The sequence below is a fragment of the Microcaecilia unicolor genome, chromosome 2, assembly GCF_901765095.1.
Source record: "Microcaecilia unicolor chromosome 2, aMicUni1.1, whole genome shotgun sequence".
Classification (NCBI taxonomy): domain Eukaryota; kingdom Metazoa; phylum Chordata; class Amphibia; order Gymnophiona; family Siphonopidae; genus Microcaecilia; species Microcaecilia unicolor.
Genome location: NC_044032.1, coordinates 652247987 through 652268160, shown reverse-complemented (window position 1 = coordinate 652268160; position 20174 = coordinate 652247987). Strand labels below are relative to the sequence as shown.

General features: G+C 46.2%; 1 protein-coding gene and 1 pseudogene across 1 annotated transcript in view; both read right to left on the bottom strand.

Moving 5' to 3' along the window:
* Nucleotides 1–20174, bottom strand: part of SPATA5 (spermatogenesis associated 5) — a 488555-nt gene that overhangs the window by 137438 nt on the left and 330943 nt on the right.
* LOC115463892 lies at nt 3989–4081 on the bottom strand (annotated as a pseudogene).

Sequence of the window (20174 nt, the reverse complement as noted above, 5' to 3'; positions counted from 1 at the left end):
AGCCAATGAAGCGACCTGAGGAGAGGGGTGACATGAGTGTATCGGTTCAGGCGGAAGATAAGACACGCAGCAGAGTTCTGAATGGATTGAAGGGGGGATAGATGGTTAAGTGGGAGGCCAGTGAGGAGTAGGTTGCAGTAGTCAAGGCGAGAGGTAATGAGAGAGTGGATGAGAGTTCGGGTGGTGTGCTCAGAGAGGAAAGGGCGGATTTTGCTAATGTTATAGAGGAAGAAGCGACAGGTCTTGGCTATCTGCTGGATATGCGCAGAGAAGAAGAGGGAGCTAAAAAGAATATGTGATGTCAAGGAGAAAGAGATGAGAGTTTGGAGGAGGAAGACAGCAAGTGAGGAAAGAGAGAGAAAGTTGGTGGTTAGTGAGAGGGGTGAGAGGGTCTGCAGGTCAGGGAGGAGAAAAGCTATGAGTATGGAAGGAAAGAGAAGAGAGCTTGGAGGGGGAAGAGGATGTGTCAGGTGGGAAGGAAGGAAACAACAAAAAGAACTTGCAGGAAGGAGAGAGATGAACGTCTGGAGATGAGAGAGGCAAGAGAAGATTATGTGGTAGAATGGAGGGTGAGATAAAGTTCAGAGGTGATGGAGAAGTAGCAACAGATTGATGGGCCGGTGTCACTGTTTCTGTTTACATGGCTGGAACTGCAGTAGAGCAGCTGAAATGCTTTAAGAAATCGTGATTCACTGTTAAGTGTCACTGTTCACCACACCTATCATACCAGGGAAAGCAGAACATTCTTCAAAGGGTTTGCTCCTGCAAGTCCTGAGAAGAGTGAGAACGGGAAAAGAAGCAGGGGAGGAGCGCCAGGGGGACACAGACTAGAGAATGATGCGTGGATGGGGCAGGAATGGGGACAAACTTTGTCCCTGTGTCTAAAAGCTTGGGACGGATAAGTGGACAGAGCTGGTGGGTGCTGATCTGACCCCTGACGCAGGTGCGGTGGCACCGAAACACGGCCCGTGATAGGGGCAAATTCAGTGGGGCGTCAGGAAAATGTGAAATATAAGGAACTAAATAATATCCAGCACAAAGTTCTAACATTGTTGAAGACTGAGCTAAAAAAGTAAGTTCTCAATAAATTACAAAATAACCCATAATCACTAGTAGATCTAATTTGTTTAGGAAGAGAATTCCAGATTTTGGTGCACTGATAAGAAAAGTTAGCATCGTGAATTGGTGTTATGCATGAGACTAAAAACATTAAGGAAAGGAGAACGGATGATACTAGGAGTTAGACGTCATTCTGGATTGTTATGAAGCAGTCTTTGGGACGAGAAAGGTTTTTAGCCTCTTCCTGAAGCTGAGGTAGCTCTGTTCTGATGGCAATACGCCGAGAGTTCCATATTTTGACTCCAAGAACAGGGAATAGAGAGCTGAATATCTTCTGATTTCAAACTGTCTTTTGGAACGGTGATGCTAGTGTTAGACTAGACCAGATATAGCGAAGTGGTCTTAGTCAGCAGTTCAAAGGTGAAGCCCTGTAGGATTTGAAAAACTAAACAAGCAGCTTTGAACCTGCTCTTCTGGGAAGCCACTGCAGTTTGTTTAGATGAGTTGAAACACTAGTATAACTATTCAATCTGTATATTAGTCTAGCAGCTGTGTTCTGATTGATTTGCAGTTTTTTTCTGATATTTTACACTTAATACTAATCCAAGTGAGGTAGAACTAACATATGGACTAGTAGTGCGAATGCTTTTGGTCGAAGAATGATCTGACTAGACGTAGCTGTCTCATTTTGACTAGTGTTTTCTTCCATAGCTGGTTAATACGGGAAGAGTAGGTAAGTGAAGAATCAAGCAAGACCCTTGGTTTCAGATTTGATTGGAGTTGATGATGAACCTCAACTCCCTGATTTCGGAACCAGAGGACCTTGGTTTTCTGCGCATTCAATTTCAGTTTATTGATCAGGGCCCAGGTGCTAATAGCAGTCATACCATTCGCCACAGACTGAGCTGGATCAATGATTGATGCTGTCACTGGTAAGAGAAGCAGGATGTCATCCACATAGGATAAAAGTAGTTCATTAAGTCCCAGGTGTATTGAGGCATGGGATGACACAAAGAGATTGAACAGGATAGGGGAGATCCCTAGAAGACCAGATTGTAAGCTCCTTGAGCAGGGACTATCCTTCTATGTTAAACTGTACAGCGCTGCGTAACCCTAGTAGTGCTTTAGAAATGTTAAGTAGTAGTAGCAGTAGTAAGTTGGAAAGTTGGCTGTTTTGCTTGACAGAATAGCTTCGATTTGAAAGGAAAATGTTCTTTAAATATTTTTAAATTGGTATACATTTTTTCAGACAGCTATCTCTACTAAATTTCCTCTTGAAACACCACAGTGTTTTTACATCAATAAAACTGTATCTCAGCCACTCCTTCTGTTATTGGGTAAGTAAGTAGCTCCCAAAGGCAAGGCCCTGCCCGTCCCACCCTCCTCATAAGAACATAAGCACTGCCATAGTGGGAAAAGACCAATGGTCCATCAAACCCAGCATTCTGTCTCTAACAGCGGCCAATCCAGGCTTCAAGAACCCGGCAAACCCCTCTCCCCCCCCAAAAAAAAATTAATAATGTTCAATGGACTTTTCCCTCAGGAATCTGTCCAAACCCCCTTTAAACTCTGTAAGGCCAGCTGCTGTCACTACATTCTCTGGCAACGAGTTCCAGAGTCTAACTACACGCTGAGTAAAGAAAACCTTTCTCCTGTTTGTTTTAAATCTACCATATTCTAGCTTCATCTTGTGTCCCCTGGTTCTATTGTTGTTTGAAAGTGTAAACAAACGCTTCACATTTGTCCGCTCTACTCTGCTCATTATCTTGTAGGCTTCTATCATATCAACCCTCAGCCGCCTTTTCTCCAAGCTGAAGAGCCCTAACCTTCTCAGCCTTTCCTCATAGGGAAGTTGTTCCATCCCTTTTATCATTTTCGTCGTCCTTCTCTGCACCTTCTCCAATTCCTTTATATCTTTTTTGAGATGCGGCAACCAGAATTGGACACAATATTCCTCTGCCTTCGGGAGCTAAGAGCACAGGGGCTGGAAGGTGCGGATTGGATAGCAGAGCCGGTAGTGGGAGGCGGGGCTGGAGGTTGGGAGGCGGGGATAGTGCAAGGCAGACTTATACGGTCTGTGCCAGAGCCGGTGGTTGGGAGGCGGGGATAGTGCTGGGCAGACTTATACGGTCTATGCCAGAGCCGGTGGTTGGGAGGCGGGGCTAGTGCTGGGCAGACTTATACGGTCTGTGCCCTGAAGAGCACAGGTACAAATCAAAGTAGGGTATACACAAAAGTAGCACACATGAGTTGTCTTGTTGGGCAGACTGGATGGACCGTGCAGGTCTTTTTCTGCTGTCATCTACTATGTTACTGTTACTCGAAGTGTTGATAACTTGAGTGCTGCTACGGTTGGCTGCTGGTGGGCCTGTGGAGGTGGAACAGATGCACTCAGCAGCAGCGGTAGTAGTAGCCACAAATTAAGGCAGCAACAGGCAGTAGGGGAGGTTAGTCCACCGCTCAAGGCCAATGTGGCAGTTGTTGGTATTGCAGTTTTCCTTCAGCCTCTGGCACCCACCAATGGCTAGAACCCCCTGCCGCGCTTACCATATTAACTGGTTTATGCTGGCCCTTACGTGGATGTAGTGGGTAGCGAGCGGGGGGAGGGGGATATTCCAAGACAGGGGTCAGACGTGCCAGGACCATGGGGCCCTGTGCAACTGCCCATGCTGCATTTTTGTGGATACAATAAAAGAGATTATATCAGTGGTGTAGCCAGAAAGCAATTTTTGGGTGGGCCAACAAGTCAGATGGGTGGGCACCAGGGTTGCCAACTTTTTTGAAATTGAAAAACTTGCCACCTGATACCCCACCCCATGCACCAGCTCCACTCCACTCCCAATAACATCAATAAGGGTAGCAGTGCAGGCTTCAGGGGGAAGTACAAGAGATTGCACTCTTCTGCCTCCATTGAGCCTCGGGTCCCTAACACACATACTTAGCCTGTATAGCAAGACCAAACACTTTTCAACATATCTTTCCAGTTACACACTATAGAAATGATCCCAGAAAGTATAGTCTAATATTAAAGGCAAATAAATTCTGCATCCACAGAACCCCCTGTCCCTCCCCCAATAGGTACAGAGCAGAGTTAGGACATTTCCCCATAAAACTCACTGTAATCTCAACAGCCGCCATATAGTAAATTAAACAATCTTTAAAACAAAATGTCACTCATAACCTAATGCAAATCTACAATGCCAGCACTAACTTCCAAAAGAAGGATCCTATCTATGAAAAAGGCATTGCCCTACATATTACAGTGGGGCCGTAAAATATCAATACATCTATTGGGAAAACTGAACAAACTAAACTTACTACAGAAGGCTACATAGAAAATTCATGCTAACGGAATACCTCGATCACACACACGGAATAAAAATGCCAAATCTAGAATAATTGACTAAAATGTATAAACATAAATATAACCAAAACCCCAAAAAGCCAGATCTTGCATGTAATACAATACCAGAGATACAGAAAGAAATGCATTTCCTCCTGTGCAAAATATAAACATAGTACGTGCCAGGGATGGTGTTGGAGTGCAACTAGAGCAATTGCTCTTGGTCCCCTGGCGGCCTGGCCAGAGAGAGCCACAAGCATGATGGAAGCTGAAGGCAGTGCAGTCTGGTGATGGGCTTTGGGGTTCCCTCCCAAATTTATGGCCTGGGCTCCAGCCATGTCTAACACCAGCTCTGGCAAGATGTACATTCCAAATGTGACACATTTTAATTACAAAATTGAAAAAAAAAATGATTTTTTTTCCTACCTTTTGATGTCTGGTTATTTTATTTTTCAAATCAGCTTGGTTCTAGTCTCTGGTTTCTGCTTTCTTCTGTCTTAATTCACTTACCAGGGTTTCCTGTCTATTTGTCATTTCTTCTCTCTCCATGTCCACCATCCATCTCCCATCTCTGTGTCCCTATAGTTCCTTGTCCAGTATCTCCACTATGTTCAAATTCCTGCATCCATCACCACCCTTCTATCCCCTACCCCTGTGTCCAGCATCACCCCTTGTGTCCCTATGCCCTCACATGCCCAGTATCTCCCTTTTGAGTTCCCATTGTCCCCTATGTCTAGTATCTCTCCCCTGTGACCATATACCCCTCCCTCCAAGTGTCCAGCATAGCCTCTCTATTCTCACATTCCCCCCTCTCTGTCAGGCATCACCCCTCTGTGTTCATATATCATTCCAATACAGCATCTCACGTCTGTTTCTGTATCTCCCCTTTCTTCTTCACTCACACCAATGTCTCTCTCTGCTCTCCGATCCCACCTATCCAGCTACTCTGCTTCTCTCTTCCAGCTTTTGGCTCTTTCTCCCACTGTGGGTTAAACAATTTGTCTTCCTCTTCCTTCATCTCCTTGATCCGCCATCTCTCTCCCTTCCCTCTAATCTCTCCTCCTGGTACAGCACCTCTCTCCCTTCCCTCAAGCCTCCCCTGCAGGCCTTCCCTCCAGCCTCTAGCCCCCCTCCCCACAGGTCCAGCACCTCTCTCCCTTCCTTCCAGCCTGCCCCCCTTGCAAGTCTAACAACTCTCTTCCTTTCCTCCAGCCCCCAGCCTCTCTCCCTTGCAGGTCCAGAACCTCTCATCCTTCCCTCCACCTTCCTCCCCCCCTTTCAGGTCCAGCATCTCTCTCCCTTGCCTTTTACCCTTGCCTCCAGCCAGCCACCACCCTCCTTTGCAGATCCAAAACTCTCTCCCTTCCCTCCAAGCAGCAACCTCTCCCCTTGCAGGTCCCAAACTTGGCTCCCTTCCCTCCAGCCAGCCATCTCCCCCCTTTTGCAGGTCCAGAATCTCTCTCCCTTTTCTCCAGCCAACCCCCCCCCCCCCCCTTTTTGAAGGTCCAGAACCTCTCTCCAATCCCTTCCCTAAGGCCTCAAGCCCCCCCCCCACCTCCCACCCCCACGCAGGTGAAGCCACTGTCTCCCAGCCTGTCCCTCTCCCACCCTACAGGTACAGCCACTCACTCCGTTTTCCTCCCTCACTATCGCTGATCACAGATGAAGAGACCTGCTCCAGAGCCTTCCCTCCACCACGATCAGCTGAGCTCTCTTCAGCGCAACTTCCTGTTTCCGAGAGGGCAGATCGTGGCAGAGGGAAAGCTCTGGAGTGCTCAGCGAATCACTGCTGGCCCCGCCCTTAATTTAAACCGGATGCTTACGGCAGGGGTAAGGGAGGGGAAAGAGATTCATCTCAGCAGCAGGTCACAGAGGGAAGGCTCCGGAGTGGATCTGAAACGCTGCGCCCAGATGCTTTGCAGTGGGGGCGAGGGAGAGAAAAGAAGACTCACGTGAAGCTGCGGTTGCGATCCATTATTTTTGGGTGGGCCTTGGGTGGAAATGGGTGGGCCTGGGCCCACCCAGGCCCACCCGTGGTTACGCCCCTGGATTATATACAGATACTTCTTTTCTACTTGGGGCAATAAAGGGTTAAGTGACTTCTCCGATTCACAAGGAGCTGCAGTGGAAATTTAACCCAATTCCCCTAGTTCTAGGAGTGGCCTAGTGGTTAGGGTGGTGGAATTTGGTCCTGGGGAACTGAGGAACTGAGTTCGATTCCCAGCACAGGCAGCTCCTTGTGACTCTGGGCAAGTCACTTAACTTTCCATTGCCTACCGCATTGAGCCTGCCATGAGTGGGAAAGCGCGGGGTACAAATGTAACAAAAAAAAAACCCAGTATGTTACTCCTCCACATCATGTGTATCATCATGGAGCCCTGAGGCTCCAAATTAAGCCATCCTACTTGATCCTATTCTCACAATGTATCTTATATAACTTAGACAAAAACGTTTGCCGTATGTTTTGCCCTCACAGACCAGGATAAGGATGTTGCAGTCTTTTATATTTCTGAGATGCCCAGAACAAGCCAGTTGCTGAGGCTTCTGAGAATTGCTGAACTTTGGTACAGATCTTAGCCCAAACACTGCTTTCATCCTCTTCGCTATGGGTCGGGAAGAGAGAGGTGCCTCCCACTTTTTAAACTATAAACCGCAAAAGGTGGACATCTTCTTGACAAAGGCCAGGGAAAGGAAAAGTCCATCCGGATGAACAGAAGCAGTGAAGCAGGCGGATCTCTTGAAAGGGAGATCCTCACGGGGCCTACCTGGATTAAAACCACAACCCTAGCATGTGGCTAAAATTTACAAGCTTAGCTAGAAGATTCTGTCCTTTTTGAAGACTACCCCAGATAATACGTGGAACAGCTACACATGATAATACGTCTGTAACGGTGACACAGGGGCCGAAAGAGACATGCGAATACTCTGATTTCACAACATCAAGGTCTTAGGGAATCAATGCTCCATAGCATTGAGGCTCCAGGTCATTCCAGCTCACCCTTTTTTTTAAGAGGAAAACTGCATCCTCATGGCCAGAGGACTCAGATGATGGGAAAGTGGAGATGTAGGTTTCACGCTCAGTAGTACTTTGTTTCTCAGATAGGAGGCTGGTAGGAGAGCAGGTGTCCTTTTTACTCAAACCCTCAGTCAGCCTCTGTCTGCCCAAATGTTTGTACTTCAACGAAATTAGTGGCAACAGTCCCAGTGCTGGGGGGCCTGTGTGAACACACTGAACAACTGAAAGTATCAACTTTACTCCCACGGCTGTCATTAATTGCATGCTGAACACTTTTAGAAACCTGAGGATTATTTCCTAGCCTTCGGTGTAAAAATGGGCTTCTGCCAAAGAATTTGGAAAATAAAGAAAAACAAGAAAATGAAGGAAAACGGGGAAGAGGGGGGGGGGGGGGAAGACTTATGAGAGCCTCTGTGAAGTGGAGCTGCTGCTAAACCCTGCTATTTGCTCCACTGATAAAACAGACTGAAGGATTTTGCTGAGGGCTTCTTGGTGCAATTCCTACTGCATGTGTGCAAATGTTCTAGGCTACGAAAGCAAATAATCTGGCACTCTCAGTATATCTAGTGCCTGCTGCATGTGAGCAAAGCCTTCTAGACTATTCTACCCAATAATCTGACACATTCAGCATATCCTGCACCCCTACTGTTCATGTGCAAAGACTTCTAGATTCTTCTAGTCAATAATCTGGAATTCTCGATATATCTAGTGCCTACTGTTCATGTGCAAAGCCTTCTAGACTATTCTACCCAATAATATGACACTCTCAGTATATCTAGTGCCTGCTGCATGTGAGCAAAGCCTTCTAGACTATTCTACCCAATAATATGACACTCTCGGTATATCTAGTGCCTGCTGCATGTGAGCAAAGCCTTCTAGACTATTCTACCCAATAATCTGACAACTCAGCATATTTTACACCTAGTGCTCATGTGCAAAGCCTAGACTATTCTACTCAATAATCTGACACTCTCAGTAAATTTAGTGCCTGCTGCATGTGAGCAAAGCCTTCTAGACTATTCTACCCAATAATCTGACACATTCAGCATATCTTGCACCCCTACTGTTCATGTGCAAAGACTTCTAGATTCTTCTAGTCAATAATCTGGCATTCTCAATATATCTAGTGCCTACTGCTCATGTGCAAAGCCTTCTAGACTATTCTAGTCAATAATCTCAGTATATTTAGTGCCTGCTGCATATGTGCAAAGCCATCAAGGCTATTCTAGCCAAAAAAACTCAAAGGTTATAGTTTCAGCAACTGGCAGATGGATGACCTATGGGGTGCGTGAGGAGGATTATTTGGGGGGAGAAATTAACATGTGGAAAAAGCGTCTTCTTTGATAACATTATCCTGCACCGCTGTTTATTGTACAGGGAATATCTCTTATGTATTCGTGTACAGTGCTGCACATATCTAGTAGCACTATAGAAATTAGGAGTAGAATCTCATGAACAAGTACAAAAATTAAACGGTTGCACTAGATGGATTTTTGGTCCAGTCTCTTGTGGCTGTTCATATGATTAGGGCTTAAGTAGGTAACAGCAAGGTGATCATATATGTTAAATAAAATATTTCTTCATAGAAAGGCACAAATATTAATAGAATTCGATTAACAAGCACAGGGGATCCTCAGATAAAAAAGAACAAGGGGGAGGTCAGATTTCAGCTGTACTAGGAAGGAAATAAAGTGGGAAGGGTGGATAGGTCTTACGGTCTTCACCTGCAGCGAGATTCCCTGTTTCTGTGCGAGGTCTCTCATCAGAGCGCGTTTTATCTCAATCTCTCTTCTACATGTCTGGACACATTCCATTCGAGTGTATGGCTTGGCTGAAAAGGGTGGCGTGCTTTGTGGGTTTGTGGTGGCAGCTTTCTATCTGTTGATACTTGGATCAGTCTGTAGGCTTGTGGTATATGAATGTTTGCAGTCCTTGTGTCTTATGGAAATAGCTGTAGGGGACCAAGAGATAAACATTCTTGGAAGAGAATTTCCTAAATCCATACATCCTGACTCACATCTACATGAAGGAAGCACCTTTTCAATTACAGACTTGGGCTGGGGAGCGGTATTTTTTAGGGGATGAAGTACTTCCATGTGCGAAAGACCAGGACCTGAAGGTGATCGTGCATGACAAACTTAAGGTGGTAAAACAGGTAGAAAAGGCAACAGCCAAAGCCAGAAGGATGCTCAGGAGTATAGAGAGCAGGAACAAAGAGATGGTTGTGCCCTTGTATAAGTCTCTGGTGAAGCCCCATTTAGATTACTGTGTGCAATTCTGGAGGCTGAACTTTCAAAAAGATAAAAACAGGATGGAGTCACCGCGGTCCAGAGGACTGCTACAAAATTAGTCAGTGGTCTCTGTCATAAAGCGTATGAGGACAGACTTATAGACCTCAATATGTATACAATGGAAGAAAGGCAGGAAAAAGGGGATATGACAGACATTTAAATATCTCCATGGCTTTAATGTACAGGAGTTGAGTCTATTTCAATTGAAAGAAAACTCCAGAATGAGAGCGCAGAGGATGAAGTTAAAAGGTTGTGGACTCAGAAAGAGTTGTGGATGTGTGGAACAGTCTCCTGGTGGAGGTGGTGGACATAAAGATTGTGAAAGCTTGGGACAAGCACATGGGATCTCTTAGGGAAAGGAGGAGGACGGGCAGACTGGATGGACCATTTGGCATTGATCTGCCATCATGGTTCTATGCTTCATGATTCTATGAACCAGAAAACTAAGCCCTGTGGAAGACTATGAGGGATCTCCAGTCTGTTACTCTACTTGTCCATTCAAGGCTGAAGAAAGATATGTGCGGACGGTGTGGCTGCACAGGGCACACAGAAGGTGGGGCTGCCAAAATTGTGTCCCATACATTGGCTTCCCTTGTTTGACCACAATGCACCACAACACAGTACGGGTGGCAGCACTTGGAGGCATGCCATACAGGGTACGTTTCTGGCTCCGGACTCTGCTATGCCCATTATAACATCTTGCTCCCACCCCTCCCCAGTCACGTCTTACTACAAAATAACCTAAACAACTGCCAAACTAGTGAACATACAACCTCTTCAGTCTGTAACCAAGGTGATGCCACTGACCCAGTTGGCCTGGCTGCCCCGAGGCCTGCTGTGGAACTCAAATGGATTTTCCTTCTCCACCCCTTCCATACAACATATGCAACTCAACCATTTGGAATCATTTATCTCTGCCTATTTTTAATTTCAATGCATGTTGGCTATTTGAACTTTCCCCACAACCTCCATGCTATTCAAAAAGGTGTGGAAAAAACATGGAGGATCCCTGTATGGCAAGAGGATGGAATAAAAATGTACAGCCAATAGTCAAAGCAATTTAAGGGGACAGGAGAGGGTCCTGCCTGCTGAAATCATGCTCAGCAGGCTGGCTACTGTCGTTCAGAAGTACTTGAAAGTGCGCAGGAGAGGGGCATTAGAGGGGGCAGAGTCAGGGATGAGACAAGAGTTATGAGGATGCCAGCAATATTTAGTGCCGATGCCTGCATAGCTAACCAGGTAAGAAGAACCTCATAATTAGCAGTCTTTAAAATCAAGCATGGTACGTGGCCAATGTAACACCAATTTTTAAAAAAGGTTCCAGAGGAGATCTGGGAAATTATAGATTGGTGAGCCTGACATCGGTGCCGGGCAAAATAGTAGTATTATAAAGAATAAAATTACTAAGCATATTCAAAAGTGTGAATTAATGAGACATAGAGGCATATTTTCAAAGCACTTAGCCTCCCAAAGTTCCATAGAAACCTATGGAACTTAGCCTCCCAAAGTGCTTTGAAAATATGCCTCAAAGCCAACATGGATTTAGTGAAGGGAAATCTTGCCTCACCAATCTACTACATTTCTTTGAAGGGGTGAACAAACATGTGGATAAAGGTGAGCCGGTCGATATTGTGTATCTGGAATTTCAAAAGACATTTGACAAAGTACCTCATGAAAGACTCCAGAGGAAACTGGAAAGTCCTATTGTGGATTAAAAGCTGGTTAAAAAATAGAAAACAGAGAGTAGGGTTAAATGGTCAGTATTCTCAATGGAGAAGGGTAGTTAGTGGGGTTCCCCAGGGGTCTATGCTGGGACCGTTGCTTTTTAACATATCTGCAAATATTCTAGAGATGAGACTAACTAGTGAGGTAATTAAATTTGCTGATGACACAAAGTTATTCAAAGTTGTTAAATCGTAAGAGGATTGTGAAAAATTACAAGAGGACCTTACGAGACTGGGAGGCTAAATGGCAGATGACATTCAATGTGAGCAAGTGCAAAGTGATGCATGTGGGAAAGATGAACCCGAGCTACAGTTATGTAATGCAAGGTTCCACATTAGGAGTCACTGATCAGGAAAGGAATCTAGGTATCATCGTTGATGATACGTTGAATCCCTCTGCTCAGTGTACTGTGGTGGCTAAGAAAGCAAATAAAATGTTAGGTATTATTAGGAAAGGAAAGGAAAACAAAAATGAGGATGTTATAATGCCTTTGTATCGCTCCATGGAGCGACCGCACCATGAATATTGTGTACAATTCTGGTCACCGCATCTCAAAAAAGATATAGTGAAATTAGAAAAGGTACAGAGAAGGGCGATGAAAATGATAAAGGGGATGGGACGACTTCCCTATGAGGAAAGGCTAAAGCGGCTAGGGCTCTTCAGCTTGGAGAAGAGATAGCTGAGGGAAGATATGGTAGAGGTCTATAAAATAATGAGTGGAGTGGAACAGGTAGACATGAATCGCTTTTTACCCTTTCCAAAAATACTAGTACTAGGGGGCATGCAATGAAGCTACAAAGTAGTAAATTTAAAACGAATCAGAGAAAATATTTCTTCACTCAACATGTAATTAAACTCTGGAATTCGTTGCCAAAAAATGTAGTAAAATCAGTTAGCCTAGCAGGGTTTTAAAAATGTTTAGCTGGCTTCCTAAGGAAAAGTCCATAAACCATTATTAAATTGACTTGGGGAAAATCCACTGCTTATTTCTGGGATAAGCAGCATAAAATGTATTGAACTTTTTTGTGATCTTGCCAGGTATTTGTGACCTGGATTGGCACTGTTGGAAACAGGATGCTGGGCTTGATGGACCTTCAGTCTGTCCCAGAAGTGAGGGAAGACAGGGAGAAATATTGGACCATGGGGGAGAGAGCAGAAGATAGAAGGGACAGGGAGATATCAGGCTGTATGAGAAGGGAGGGGTGAAAGAGGGAGCAGATGCTGGGCTAGAAGGGTGGAGGGAGGGAGAGGCGAGGAGAGGAAGGAAGGAAGTGGCAAGGAAATGAATGAGAAGATAGTGATTACAGAGGGTAGAAATATAGTAATGGGGAGTAGACTAAAGATGAAAGGGAATAGAGGGCTGGGGAAGGCAGGTGTGAGATGGGGAATGGGAGAGCTGGTGGGTGAGAAAAGAAGATGGAAATTTGATAGGTAGCTGTAAAGTAAAAAGGAGAAGAAGGGTGAGAGAGGGTGAAATTTTAGTTGACAGAGAAGCAGAAAAGAAAAAAAAGAGATGAAAGATCTGAAAAGGATCGATCAATATGTCAGAGGCAGGTGTAGTGAGGGTAAAAAAGGCAAATGGACAGTAGCTGCTTGAAGAAGACTTAGCAGACAACAGATAGGAAAACAGAAAAGAGAAACTGGACCCAACATGATGGAAAAATACAATGTCCAGACCACAAAGGTAGAAAAAAAGAATTTTATTTTGAATGTTTAAAATGGAATATGTTAGCTTTGGGAAATGTACATAGCAAAATGACTTTGTACTGTGTTCAGTAGAAAAAGAAATGTATTTCTGTTTCTACTTCTCCAGTGTTGCAGAACATGCTAATTTTAACTTTTGGGGGTTCCCAGTTCAATTTTTGTCTAAATATTTTTATTTCTAATTTGTGATCCCTTGTTTTATATTTAGTGGGGGTCTGTCAGTGTGATAAAAATGGCAAGTGGGGAAATCGGAGCGAAGGCAGGGAGGAGAAGGGATTGGGGAGGGGCCCTCCTTTTTCTGACCTGGGCCCTAGCAAGTCTGATACTGGTTCTGACCCTTGCTGTATACAGTGGGGGAAATAAGTATTTGATCCCTTGCTGATTTTGTAAGTTTGCCCACTGACAAAGACATGAGCAGCCCATAATTGAAGGGTAGGTTATTGGTAACAGTGAGAGATAGCACATCACAAATTAAATCCGGAAAATCACATTGTGGAAAGTATATGAATTTATTTGCATTCTGCAGAGGGAAATAAGTATTTGATCCCCCACCAACCAGTAAGAGATCTGGCCCCTACAGACCAGGTAGATGCTCCAAATCAACTCGTTACCTGCATGACAGACAGCTGTCGGCAATGGTCACCTGTATGAAAGACACCTGTCCACAGACTCAGTGAATCAGTCAGACTCTAACCTCTACAAAATGGCCAAGAGCAAGGAGCTGTCTAAGGATGTCAGGGACAAGATCATACACCTGCACAAGGCTGGAATGGGCTACAAAACCATCAGTAAGACGCTGGGCGAGAAGGAGACAACTGTTGGTGCCATAGTAAGAAAATGGAAGAAGTACAAAATGACTGTCAATCGACAAAGATCTGGGGCTCCACGCAAAATCTCACCTCGTGGGGTATCCTTGATCATGAGGAAGGTTAGAAATCAGCCTACAACTACAAGGGGGGAACTTGTCAATGATCTCAAGGCAGCTGGGACCACTGTCACCACGAAAACCATTGGTAACACATTACGACATAACGGATTGCAATCCTGCAGTGCCCGCAAGGTCCCCCTGCTCCGGAAGGCACATGTGACGGCCCGTCTGAAGTTTGCCAGTGAACACCTGGATGATGCCGAGAGTGATTGGGAGAAGGTGCTGTGGTCAGATGAGACAAAAATTGAGCTCTTTGGCATGAACTCAACTCGCCGTGTTTGGAGGAAGAGAAATGCTGCCTATGACCCAAAGAACATCGTCCCCACTGTCAAGCATGGAGGTGGAAATGTTATGTTTTGGGGGTGTTTCTCTGCTAAGGGCACAGGACTACTTCACCGCATCAATGGGAGAATGGATGGGGCCATGTACCGTACAATTCTGAGTGACAACCTCCTTCCCTCCGCCAGGGCCTTAAAAATGGGTCGTGGCTGGGTTTTCCAGCACGACAATGACCCAAAACATACAGCCAAGGCAACAAAGGAGTGGCTCAGGAAGAAGCACATTAGGGTCATGGAGTGGCCTAGCCAGTCACCAGACCTTAATCCCATTGAAAACTTATGGAGGGAGCTGAAGATGCGAGTTGCCAAGCGACAGCCCAGAACTCTTAATGATTTAGAGATGATCTGCAAAGAGGAGTGGACCAAAATTCCTCCTGACATGTGTGCAAACCTCATCATCAACTACAGAAGACGTCTGACCGCTGTGCTTGCCAACAAGGGTTTTGCCACCAAGTATTAGGTCTTGTTTGCCAGAGGGATTAAATACTTATTTCCCTCTGCAGAATGCAAATAAATTCATATACTTTCCACAATGTGATTTTCCGGATTTAATTTGTGATGTGCTATCTCTCACTGTTACCAATAACCTACCCTTCAATTATGGGCTGCTCATGTCTTTGTCAGTGGGCAAACTTACAAAATCAGCAAGGGATCAAATACTTATTTCCCCCACTGTAGCTGGGTAGGAAACCCAAGCCTCCACAGCTGAGGACCTCCTCCAGAGGCGGCCAGAACTTCCTTCTACCAAGCTCTGCAGTCAGCAACAGCATCCTTGAGCCACCGACAGCTAAGCATGCATGGGGTGCCGGCATCAGTGGCTTAGGGACATTGCGGCTGCTTGCCAAGCTTGGTAAAAGGGAGTTCTGGCCACCTTCAGAGAAAGTCCACAGCTGCCAGAGCTTGGGGATCCTCATTAGCTAATGTACTGATATTTTGAGGTGGGAGTAGGGTGGGGCAGAGAAAATGATGTGCCTACCCACTTTGGGCTCAGTTTTTCCTTCAGGAATCTGTCCAAACCCCCTTTAAATTCCGTAAGGCCAGCTGCTGTCACTACATTCTTTTCTTTGACCAAGAATTTGATTAGGGCCCTTAGGTCTAGGATGAGATGGAACACATCCCTTGCTTTCTTTGGCACAATATCAATACACGCTTTCATACCGCCGCCCTCCCTGCAGTTTAATCATCTAAAGTACCTGGAACAGAATCCCGACTGCGTAGGCCTTTAGAAGGGCAGAGAATTCCTCTGTAAGTATCTTCTTGTGACGAGAACTAAGATGAGATGCTCTTGGTGGGCAATTTGGTGGTGGGTGCCACCAATGCAGGGTATAACTAAAATGGACTATATGAACAACCCACCAGTCTGAGGTCACAAGGGGCCACCTTTCTTGGAAAAAACTTCAGGACGTCCAAATTTTGGACGTTTCTGCAATGGGCAGTTAAGGACGTCCAAAATTGGATGTTTCTATGAGAAAGACGTCTTTCTCATAGAAACATCCAATTTTGGATGTTCTGAACTGACCATTGCAGAAACGTCCAAAATTTTGATGTCCTCTACTGCCCCGTCACAGAAACGTCCACATTTTGGACGTCCTCAACTGCCCCGTCGCTATACCTCCGACACTCCCTTGAAATTTGGCCGTCCCTGCAACAGGCAGTTGAGGACGTCCATCTTCCAATAAATTCCAATAAAGATGGGCATCCTTCTCTTTTCATTGGTCTCCAGCCCAGACCTGTCAAACAAGTGCGGGAGGATTGTACTGAGCGCATGCTCAGGCACAATTCGCCCGCACTTCTACCCCATAATCAGAGATAATTGCGCTGCTTAAATTTGCATGCATTGTCTCTGACCATAGGTCTAATAGCGCCCCGCGCTTTTCCAGCACTATTTTAGAGCACTGTTTGGGACAGCGCGGGGCTTTTGATCATCTGCTTGACAGTGAGATAAATTAACTTTCCTAATGCTACCCAGAGTGCCAGATACAGGGATTTCAGCTCATGTCCCAGACATGGTTCAGTATTCTATTAGGGTAAGGGAAAACTATTACCTCAGACCATTCGGGATCTCCTGATAGCAAATGTGTCCTCCTTTACAGGAAGGTTCCAGGGTACAGTTTCATGTGCTCTACTGACTGAAGAAACTGTGTGAAGTGTGTGTGGGGTGGGGATGTGCAGGGAATCTAATTAACAGCAGTACAAGAATTAAACCACAACAAAAGACATCAAAAAACAGCAGGGCATTGTTTGATTCCCTTTGGCAGGCTGTGAGCCACCACCAGTCTCAGAAACATGAAAGCAAGAGAAAATCAAACAATCCTCTTTCCAAAGAGCAGGGAAGGATGTCTGAGATTAGGAGGGGAGAGAGCTCCCCAGTACAGGAAAACAGAGTCAGCCCATCAGCACTGCAAGAAGTTAAGAGAGAGTTGGCAATCGTGTATTGGTTCTACTTCAGGCTCTTGCAAAATGACTAACTTTATAAATGGGAGGGGGGGTATTTTGAGAAAATGACAGATTCTATCTAGCTGGGGGGAAAGTATTGCCACTCTGGGACAGACCAAAGGTCCATCAAGCCCAGCATCCTGTTTCCAACAGTGGCCAACCCAGGTCACAAATACCCGGCAAGATCCTGAAAAAGTTCAATACATTTTATTTTATTTATTTATTGCATTTGTATCCCACATTTTGCCACCTCTTTGCAGGCTCTATGCAATACATCATGATTAGTGGAAGAATGCTAGAAAATAGACATTTAGTATTACAGAAGGATCTTGGTCAACGTGATGATAATAAGACATAGTAATAGTATACAAGTAGATATTATGATACAGTTCTGAATATATATGCGGCCTATCCTAGAAAAATAGCTAGTTAAGGCTAGTCCTACCATTCAGTGATCGTGTTTTTTGCACATGACCCCACATCCCTCCATATCCCCCAAGTTAACTGACCACCCTCATAGGTAGGTAGGAAAATACAGCTCTGCTCCTTGAGATCCATACAGAGACGCCTGCAAACTTACTGGGCTCCTAAGCAAATGCAACAAATATGTGAAGCATATACTGAAATCAGAACCAGAGCGGCTTCTGTATGAACAGAAAAAGCCCAGTTTTTGGAAAGACAGGACCACTAATCCTTCCCATGCTTCCTGTGCTTCACAGATCACTTATTCCCTCCCACACCTTTCTAGGAAGAGCCAGAGGAAGCAAACATGAAAGGTCAGCTTCTTCATAAAAGCAGAGCAGGACCAGCGATTTGAGCACTCCCTGATGGGAGCCTGCCTCTCCAAAACCTACAGCCTCCTGTGCAAGTGGAAGATAATGAGAAAGGGAATTACTCGGAACAAAAAGAGAGAGAGTAATCCTCACTGCCGCTTTCCAGGAGAGATTTTAGTAATCCCGGTAATCAAAAAACGGCCTTTGTGCTGACTTTATTTTCAGCACAGCAGGATCAGGCCTGGGCCCGTACTTTACACGACAGCTGGTTTCTGCAGGGAGGCAAGGCGTTTTCTCTGAATGAGGCCACAGAGAGATGCATGGTGCTAGGAGGTTGTTAAAACACATGTGGACTGTGAAAAACTGCAGGAAGACCTTAGGAAATTGGAAGACTGGGCATCCAAATGGCAGATGAAATTTGATGTGGACAAATGCAAAGTGATGCACATTGGAAAGAATAATCTGAATCATAGTTACTTGATGCTAGGGTCCGCCTTGGGTAGGGTTACCATATGTCTGGATTTACCTCTTTTTGAGGACATGTCCGGGCGTCCGGAAGGGTTTTGCCAGTCCGCCCGTTTGTCCGGATTTCTGCACAAACGGGCAGGCGGCGGGCTTATCCTAGCCTCCCCTTCCCTTATTTACTATCCTGCCCTGGTGGTCTAGTGACCTCTTCGGGGCAGGAAAGAGCCCCCTCTTTCCTGCCCGGAGCGCTGCCCTTGCCCTGCATTCTGTTGCTGTGACGGTCTTGGGATTATTCAGGAAAGATGTCAGGAAGTATTTTTTCACGGAGAGGGTGGTGGACGCTTGGAATGCCCTCCCGCGGGAGGTGGTGGAGATGAAAACGGTAACGGAGTTCACACATGCGTGGGATATGCATAGAGGAATCCTGTGCAGAAGGAATGGATCCTCAGAAGCTTAGCTGAAATTGGGTGGCGGAGCAGTCACAAAAACCTGAGGGAAAGGTACAGTATAGGGGGTGAAGAGATTTTGTGTACAAAAGAAGAATGGGACTTGGGGGTGATTGTGTCTGATGACTTTAAGGTGGCCAAACAGGTAGAAAAGGCGATGCTCAAAGCCAGAAGGATGCTTGGGTGCATAAGGAGAGGGATGAGCAGCAGGAAAAAAAGAGGTGATAATGCCCTTGTATAAGTCTCTGGTGAGGCCCAGTGGCGTTCCTAGGGGGGGGGGGCGGTGGGGGCGGTCCGCCCCGGGTGCACGCCGCTGGGGGGGGGGTGCCGCGCGCGCCTGTCCTCCGTTGTTCCATGCTTCTTCTCTGCCCCGGAACAGGTTACTTCCTGTTCCGGGGCAGAGAATAAGCATGGAACAACGGAGGACAGGCACACGCGGCAGCCCCCCCCCCGGCGGCGGCGTGCACCCGGCGGGGGGGGGGGGGTTTCCTTCGTGGGGGTGTCCTTTCACCGGGGTGGGGGTCCGCGCTGCATCGGGGGGGGGGGGGCGCTGCACCCGGGGGCGGGGCGAATCGGCGATCCGCCCCGGGTGCCAGCCCCCCTAGGAACGCCACTGGTGAGGCCCCATTTAGAGTACTGCTTGTAATTCTGGAGACCGCACTTACGGAAAGATAGAAACAGGGTGGCGTCGGTCCAGAGGGCGGCTACAAAATTGGTCAGTGGTCTCGGTCATAAAACATATAGGGACAGGCTCAATCTCAACATGTATATGCTGGAAAAGAGGCGGGAGAGAGGGGATATGACAGAGACGTTTAAATACCTCAGTGGCGTTAATGTACTGGAGGTGAGTCTTTTTCAAATGAAGGAAACTTAAGATGAAGTTAAGAGGAAATAGGCTTAGGACGAATCTGAGGAAGTACTCTTTCACGGAAAGGGTGGTGGATGTGTGGAATGGCCTCCCGGTGGAGGTTGTGGAGACGAAGACTGTGTCAGAGTAAAAAGGGTGGGAGAGACACGTGGGATCTCTTAGGAAAAGGAGGAGTTAGTGGTTACTGAGCATGAGCTGACTGGATGGGCCATAGGACCCTTACCTGCCGTCATGTTTCTATGTTTCTATCCCCTGGCACAGGGAGCACAGGCCTCTCTTACACAATAAAAATGAGCATATGGCCATGGTGTATGTGCTGGGTAGCTTTCGAGCAGTGCCCAGGATAAAGAGCAGCCTCAGAGCCCCCAAGCTGTCAGATGAAGCAGCCACCTATCTTTCCCAGGCAGGGCTAGTTACTGCTACTTTTGAGCTTTAAAGAGGGGTCTGCGGCCCATGGGCTCCCTTCCAGGGCAGACTGGCTGCCGCCAGGAACACTAATGTGTGTGTGCATGAGAGCAACAGAAATCCCAGGATACCCAGCTGACTGTCTGCAGGTCCTTCTTCCTGGCTCTCCTCTCTCTTTAGGCCAGAGACATGGGAGCCGGCTCTGTGGGTGCTGTAGCACCCCCAATACTGAGAAAAGTCCTTGTATATGTCCAGGGAGGGGTTGTTTCCACCGGGCTTAGCATCCCCAATAATTTTGAAAAGTTGGCTCCCATGGTCAGAGATGTTGTAGTTTTTTTGGAAATATTCCAGCCATGACCTACCACTTCTCTGAGGCC